Below are 8,369 nucleotides of genomic sequence, written 5' to 3' on the forward strand. Positions count from 1 at the left end.
CCAGTTTTGGTTAGCAGAACCTGAGCCTCAGCCTGAACTTAGAATCTCTGTCTTCTCTGGAGAGTAACCCCGATTCTAACCTGCCTCTGTCTCTCTGCCTCATAGGAAACCTGATCGAAGTCTGTAGCTCTGGAGCTCATGTTTGGAAACCTGCCTGCCTGTCCTAAGAAGGCAAACCTGAAGATCCTCAGTCTGAATGTCCCTGCTAGTTCTCAGGAGAGAACTTGGTGAACTAATCAAGGTCTGAACCTCGCTAGCCTGAAGCTAAGCTCTGCCGCTGCTAAACTCTCTGCTGAATCCTCAGTCTCTGGACCCAACGGGTTCCCTCTCTCCACCGATCAGTCTGAACCTCACCAGGTACAACTCAGAATCAAACTCTGTCAAGATATCATTGCTACCTGGCTAACCAAACAACCCCTCTCTGCAGATTACTCTGTGAATCCAGTCCCGGACCTGTACCAGAACCAGTGCAAATATTTACTCTGTGTGTGCTTATCAAAATAAACTGTTGAACTTATTCAGTCTCCTGTGGTGTTCTGCATGTGGGTTTAATCACAGAGACCCATCATGACAGAACACTCCGGCAACAAACAACCTCAGCAGACCACCTCCGGAGGTTGATTGAGGAGCAAGCTGCTCAAATCCAAGGACACGCATTAACCCTCCGTGAGTTAAACACCCGTGTTGAACATCAGAATCAAGTTCTACAGGAATTTGCAGGCTATGTGAGAAACGCTAACGCAGCGCCTGCCGAACTTCCGGTTCCGGAGCCACGTCCGCCTCCAAGGTCAGAACCTGTCACGTCACTTCCTGAATTCCGTCCGTGTCTTCCTGAAAGATTTTCAGGTATGCAAAGCAAATGTAAAGGATTTTTGTTCCAGTGCCGGTTAATTTTTGAACATTCACCCGCCAGTTTTTCCAATGAAAAAAGAAAGATAGCCTTCATCCTTTCTCAAATTACTGGTCGAGCTCTTGAATGGGCGGAGGCTAGGTTTTCCTCTGAATCCAGGTTTTTTCCCTCTGAACCTGACCCAGGAAATGGACCTCCAAACAGGACTTATGTCCCATCTTCTGTCAGATCCCGTCTCATCCAGTGGATGCATGCAGCCAAGTTCTCAGCCCATCCTGGTATAAGTAGAACCATCGCCCTCACCACACAACGTTTTTGGTGGCCGTCCCTTCACAAGGACGTGAAGGAGTACGTTCTGGCCTGTCCCATCTGTGCCAGGAATAAACCGACCCACCAACCACCTTCTGGGCTATTACATCCTCTGCCTGTTCCGTCTCGTCCATGGTCCCACATAGCAGTGGATTTCGTTACCGGTCTCCCAGTTTCCAAAGGTATGTCAACCATTCTAACCATAATTGATCGTTTCTCTAAGGCCTGTCATCCGGTTCCCCTCAGGAAACTACCCACAGCTTTCCAAACCGCTCAGCTCCTGGTCAAGCATGTCTTCCGTCTGCATGGTATCCTACAAGAGATTCTGTCCGATCGAGGTCCCCAGTTCATCTCTCAGGTCTGGAAAGTCTTCTGTACAGCTCTAAATTCTAAGGTCTCTCTCACTTCCGGATATCATCCACAGACAAACGGCCAAACGGAGAAGATGAATCAGGAGCTAGAGTCCACTCTCCGTTGCCTGACATCCAATAACCCGACTGACTGGAGTCATTTTTTGTCATAGGTAGAATATGCTCACAATACACAAAAGTCTGCTGCTACCGGCCTGTCTCCGTTTCAGATTTCCATCGGCTATCAACCACCACTCTTCCCCGCAGATGAAAGAGAGATCTCCGTCCAATCCGTCCATCATCAAATCCGCCGTTGCCACAAAGTGTGGAACGAGACCATCACTGCTCGGAACCGGACCTCTGTTCAGAGTAAGAAATTCGCCGACAAGGAACGACATCCTGCACCCGATTACACCCCTGGGCAAGAGGTATGGCTCTCTACTCATGACATTCCGTTGAAGACAGTGTCTAGGAAACTCTCCCCCAGATTCATCGGACCATACAAGATCGCCCAAGTCATCAACCCATCTGCTGTCCGCCTGCACCTGCCACCCACTCTCCGCATACACCCCACCTTCCATGTCTCACAAGTCAAGCCTGTTCTCACTAGTCCTCTGTGCTCTCCGTCCGACTCCCCTCCACCCGCCCGGGACATTGATGGCCACCCTGCATTCATAGTTCGCCGGATCGTGGACTCCCGTTGCCGGGGTCGCGGTTGGAGGTACCTCGTCGACTGGGAGGGCTACGGTCCGGAGGACCGCACCTGGGTTCCTGGGTCCTTCATCCTGGACCCTTCACTCATAGATGAGTACAAGAACTCCCTTCCGTCCACTTCTTCTGGACCGCCAGGAGGCGGTCGTTGAGGGGGGGTACTGTTGGGATCTGGAGATCTGCCACCTTTCTCCAGCAGAGAGCGCCCTGGGTCTCCTGAGCTGAAGCCACCTGCACACCTGAGGCTGCTTCATCTCATCAGGAGACCAGCTACTTAAGCAGCGGCTTGACTTCCCTTCAGCGCCGGAGTGTTGACCAGTTTTGGTTAGCAGAACCTGAGCCTCAGCCTGTTAGAATCTCTGTCTGCTCTGGAGAGTAACCCCGATTCTAATCTGCCTCTGTCTTCTCTGCCTCATAGGAAACCTGATCGAAGTCAGTAGCTCTGGAGGAGCTCATGTTTGGAAACCTGCCTGCCTGTCCTAAGAAGCCAAACCTGAAGATCCTCAGTCTGAATCTCCCTGCTATTTCTCAGGAGAGAACTTGGAGAACTAATTAAGGTCTGAACCTCGCTAGCCTAAAGCAAAGCTCTGCCGCTGCTAAACTCTCTGCTGAATCCTCAGTCTCTGGACCCAACGGGTTCCCTCTCTCCACCGATCAGTCTGAAACTCACCAGGTACAACTCAGAATCAAACTCTGTCAAGACATCATTGCTACCTGGCTAACCAAACAATCCCTCTCTGCAGATTACTCTGTGAATCCAGTCCCGGACCTGTACCAGAACCAGTGCAAATATTTAATCTGTGTGTGCTTATCAAAATAAACTGTTGAACTTTTATTCAGTCTCCTGTGGTGTTCTACATGTGGGTTTAATCACAGAGACCCATCATGACATTGAGTCCATTAAAAATAGTGCAACTTTTTTCTTTTAACCTCTTTTTTGGATTCATGGGACTGCAGTGCAAATTACTATAAAGTAGAGTCAAAACCAGATGATTTTGTTTGGATCTTTGCTACATCATTGTGTAGAAACATAAAAGCAATGAAAAATGGGGGAACTTTAAATTGACTATTCTGACTGTAGATGTGAGGAAATGTTCTTTGGGTGTTGGTAGACACAGAAGAAGGTGTTCTAGGTGTCATGATTGGGTTGAGGGTTCTAACCCAAATGCAGAACACAATGAAGGCAGATAAAAAGTTTGACTGTTTATTGAAGATAAACACAAGTTACATGAATTAATCAGAGAAACAGATCCAGGACTGGTCACACAGGGTTCTCTGTAGAGAAGGACAGTTAGGATAGCCAGGATGCAGAAGATCTTGGTCAGAGGAATTGTGCAGGTTTGTACCTGTGACGTGATTCAGATTTGCAGCTGAGGGAGGGAACCGAGTTGGGTCCAGAGGCTTGAAGTTGGCAGAGGGCTAAGCAGTGGCAGGGCTTGACTTCAGACTTAACAGTGTTCAGATCCAGAGTCTTTCTTCCGATCCTCTTCTTGAGGGCGGGCAGGCAGGTTCAGATAGTTAGGTTCTTCTGGTGAGCGCCTGAGAGCCGGCAGGCTGGTTTCAGCAGATGAAACTCTTCCAGAGTTCCAGGGTTCAGTCAGGTTTCTTCCTAGAAGGCAGAGAAGACAAAAACTGATCAGATTCAAGTTCAAAGTTCTGGGAGTCAGAGAATCAGACAGGCCGGTTGGCTCAGGCTTTGCTAACCATAACTGGCTTAACACTCTGTTGCCGGAGTGTAGTCCTGCTGCTGCTTATATACTGGTCTCCTGATGACTGATGGATCGCAGGTGTGGTCGTCAGCTCAGCTCCAGGAGACCTAGAGGCGCCCTCTGCTGGAGGAAGGTGGACAGACCTCCAGATCCCAACACTAGGATTAGTAATGATGATGATAATGATGAGGAAGAGGAGGAAATTTATTCCATTATTGTTACAGAACTTAGAGGGAAATGTAGAGTCTTGGATTAAGGAAAAACAAAGTTCCAAACACCTCTAACCAGGGCTTGACATTAACTTTTTTGCTGTATTCTCTGTGGTTAGTGGTTTTCCAAAGTTACAAGCCACTCAGCGTTTTCACAAGCCACAATTTTGTTGTTAGAAAAGTATGCTTAATATAATTAAAGCTGAATGTGGCAGGCTAAAACTTACTTAAACTAGATTAACAACTTTTTAAAGTGTTAAAGACAATTGTATAAACTCATTGAACTACATGAATTATTTAACATTGTCAGATATTATCCAGTATTCAGCACCAATAAGGTTTTGTGTAAAGCCCCTTTTATATGAATATATGCAATATACAAAGTAATAAAATGTTTATAAAATTTTAAAAGTTTTGTAGGGGAATTCATCCAATGGATAAAAACAAAATAGAAAAAAAAAACAAGAAAATGTATTTTGGGTAAAACTTTTATCCAGCCAAGAGGGAAATTGTCATGATCTGGCCTGTTTGCTCTCCCTTAATTGGTAATTCCTCTCACCTGCACTCTTCCTTCCCTGCCTCAATTATAATTTATTCCTCTCACCTGTTTCCTCTGGTCATTCAGTGCCAGATCATTGCTTGTCTCTCTGTCAGTCTTTCTGTTCAGTTTTTATTTGGTTCATGTCCTGGATCCTAGCTGCCAGTGGAAAGAGGGTTTTAGTGTTTGTCTTGTCTCCTGATTGTCCACTGTTCCTCCCCCACGGAGTCCTCTGGGTTTTTGGCTCATTAAGGGGGGAGGTTCAGTTTTTATCAAAGTAACACACAGTTAACTGTGTCGGGCTTGGTTGTTTAGGACCATCTGCACATCACGCTAGCACGATTCCTCGTCGCCTATCGTTGGTTAACGATACTACACCTCTCAAGACAGGAATTAGGCAAACAAAAATGGTGGTGCCCATAACATTCAGGAACGAATGTATCTGGATAGCCTTCTAAGCCCAAATTTCAATGAGAGCCTCGGTCTCTGAAGCATCCCAGGCTGCACTGCGCTCTTTTGATGTAATTTATTGTTAATACGCTGAGAATAAGTTTGTGTTTTGAAAAAGTGAAGAAATCTATGAGTTGCAAAGCTGGACACGCCAGAAAACCCATGAAATTAGTCAGCTGACTGTATAAAGGAGATGACGCAGTCTTCTCATGCATTTTTTGCTATCAAAGAACTGAGCCACAACTGAACCGTGCCGAGCCCTGCTGTTGAACTAGTGCAAGATTTAGCGCAGTTTGGTTGAGTCTGGCACGCTCCAGTTCAGTTGCGTTGCGTCTACAGCTATCTCGGTTACTGAGCTTGGACCATTCTTGGCACAGTTTCAGAAGGCTTTTGTAAACGGGGCTTTAGGGTTTCAGCTCTTTACTGTTTTCTGGGAGTTTTTTTCTGGTTAATGCAGCATAAGAACTAAAAGCTGATTCTCCATGTTTGGTTCTGGGAGGATAGGGTCTGATCGGCCCTGGTGTATGCAGAGTAGATCCGAATCAGAATAACTGAGAGCTCTGGGGCATTGATACATTGGCAACCACTTTGTAATTTGCTATAAAGGTAGAGTGGAGGATTTTCACAAATTTTTGAAAAGACCCTTCCTCTCCCAGAAAAATAACATCCTCCACTATACCTTTAAAGCTAAGCCACTCAGGGATTTATAGAATAACAGAAGTTTTTTTAAGTCTTTTCAATAATGACAAACATTAAACAAACATGACTCTGAGTCCTTACTGCTTCGAATTGGCCACCAGAGATCAGCTTTACTCCTTTATTTTTAGCTAATGAAATTCATGAAAGTACATAACTTTTGTTTGTCACAGTGAAAGCGGTCAGTTCCAAAGGTCAGAACATGTGTTTAACTTCGTTGAAGGCACAGAGTTCTTTGCAATTTTTTATGGTTTTATTTTCTATGTAATATCCTTTTTGAATTACAACATTGACATTTTTCTGAAAGAAACATAGCTGTCCTAAATTACAGAAGCAAGAAAATAAAAACAGAAATAATAAATACATTTGAGGAAAACCAAAAGAAATGAAATAGGAATATACGTATTATATATATATATATATATATATATATATATATATATATATATATATATATATATATATATATATATATATATATATATATATATATATATATATATATATATATATAAACACTGCCTGGCTAAAAAAGAAAGTCGGCACCTGAATTCAACTAAGCAAATAGGTACAAGCCTACTATTGGATAATTACTGCATGTGCGATTATCTTTCAGCTGGCAACAAGTTATTTAACCCCAACTGGTGCAATGACTTGCTTCTCATTTCCTAAACAACCATGTCGAAAGACACATCCCGTGGTCGTGGAAAAGATGTTAGTCTGTTTGAGAAGGGTCCAATCATTGGCATGCATCAAGCAGAGAAAACATCTAAAGAGATTGCAGAAACTTCTAAAATTTGGTTAAGAACTGTCCAATGCATTATTAAAAACTGGAGGGATAGTGGGGACCCATCATCTTCAGGGAAGAAATGTGGCCAGAAAAAAAATCCTGAATGATCGTGATCGGCGATCACTTAAACGTGTGGTGAGATCAAATCGAAGAAAAACAAAAGTAGAACTCAGGGCTATGTTTAATACTAATAAGAAACCTCCAGCAGAACCAGGCTCAGTGTGAGCGGCCATCTGCTGAGGCCGACTGGGGTTCAAGGAGACAGAAGCAGAGATATAAAAAGCAGCTGTAAAAGGCGGCCCCCTCCAGGCAGACGAGCTCCGAGCCAACTCCCATGTCAGAGGATGAAGAGAGCACATCCAGCCAGTCACGGTCAGAGAAACAGGACCACACAGGAAAACAGGCCGATCTCCAGCATCTATAAACAAGTGTGTTGATGGAAGCACCACAGCTAATGTTTCTCTCCAGGATGGAGTCACAGCCAAACAGGAACAGATGAGGCAAAGCAACTCTTAGGAAAAGCAGAGATAACATAACGTTTGAGATTGAACTAACAGATTCTGCAGAGTAGGAGAATAGAGAGAGAATGAAGCAGAATGATGAAATGGGGGTCCCTATGTCCACCAGAAGTCTAAACCTATAGCAGCATAACTATAGAGATAGCTCAGGATAACCTGAGCAACTCTAACTATAAGCTTTATCCAAAAGGAAAGTTTTAAGCCTACCCTTAAAAGTAGACAGGGTGTCTGCCTCACCGACTAAAACTGGTAGTTGGTTCCACAGGAGAGGAGTCTGATAACTAAAAGATCTGCCTCTCATTCTACTTTTAGAAATTCTAGGAACCACTAGTAAACCTGCAGATTGAGAGGGAAGGGCTCTGTTAGGAACATAAGGAACAATCAGATCTCTAATATAAGATGGAGCTTGGCCATTTAAGGCTTTATATGTGAGAGGGAGGATTTTAAATTCTATTCTGGATTTAATAAGAAGCCAATGAAGAGAAGCCAGGATAGGAGAGATATGATCTCTCTTTTTAATTTTCATCAGAACTCTGGCTGCAGCATTTTGGATCAGCTGAAGGCTTTTAACTACAGTTTGTGGACTTCCTAATAGTAAAGAATTACAATAGTCCAGCCTTGAAGTAACAAATGCATGGCCTAGTTTCTCAGCATCACCCCTGGACAGGATATTTCTAATTTTTGCAATATTCCTCAGATGAAAAAAGGAAATTCTAGAAACCTCTTTGATATGGGATTTAAATGACAGGTCCTGATCAAGAACAACACTAACATTTTTTACTTTTTTATCTGAAATCAGTTTAATCCCAGCGAAATGAAGTCACTGACTAATCAGCTTTTATTAAAAGACTCTGGTCCAAAGAATATACCTTCTGTTTAGTCTGAATTCAGAAGGAGAAAGTTAAAAGTCATCCAGGTTTTAAAAATTTTTCTAATATAAGTACATTTATGTATAATTATGAGAATAATTTTAAAGAAGATTGTAACTTTCAGAAACCACCTTGATGTATTGATGCATAGAACCACTCTGCTACAACTGCTACACCACCTGTAAAAAAACTTCAGCATAGAAATGCCACAAAAAATAAGGGAAATAAGAGAAAACAGGAGGGTCTTTATTTTCCTCACCCTTTCTCAGTGGAATAGAGGTTTAAGGTTGAATCTATTACTAGAAAGAAACTACAACTCTGATTTGAGAACTCCTCCTACTGAACAACTGTTACAACAAATAAAACCTTA

This window comes from Cyprinodon tularosa, unplaced genomic scaffold, assembly GCF_016077235.1.
Source record: "Cyprinodon tularosa strain WSP-4 unplaced genomic scaffold, ASM1607723v1 ctg743, whole genome shotgun sequence".
Classification (NCBI taxonomy): Eukaryota; Metazoa; Chordata; class Actinopteri; order Cyprinodontiformes; family Cyprinodontidae; genus Cyprinodon; species Cyprinodon tularosa.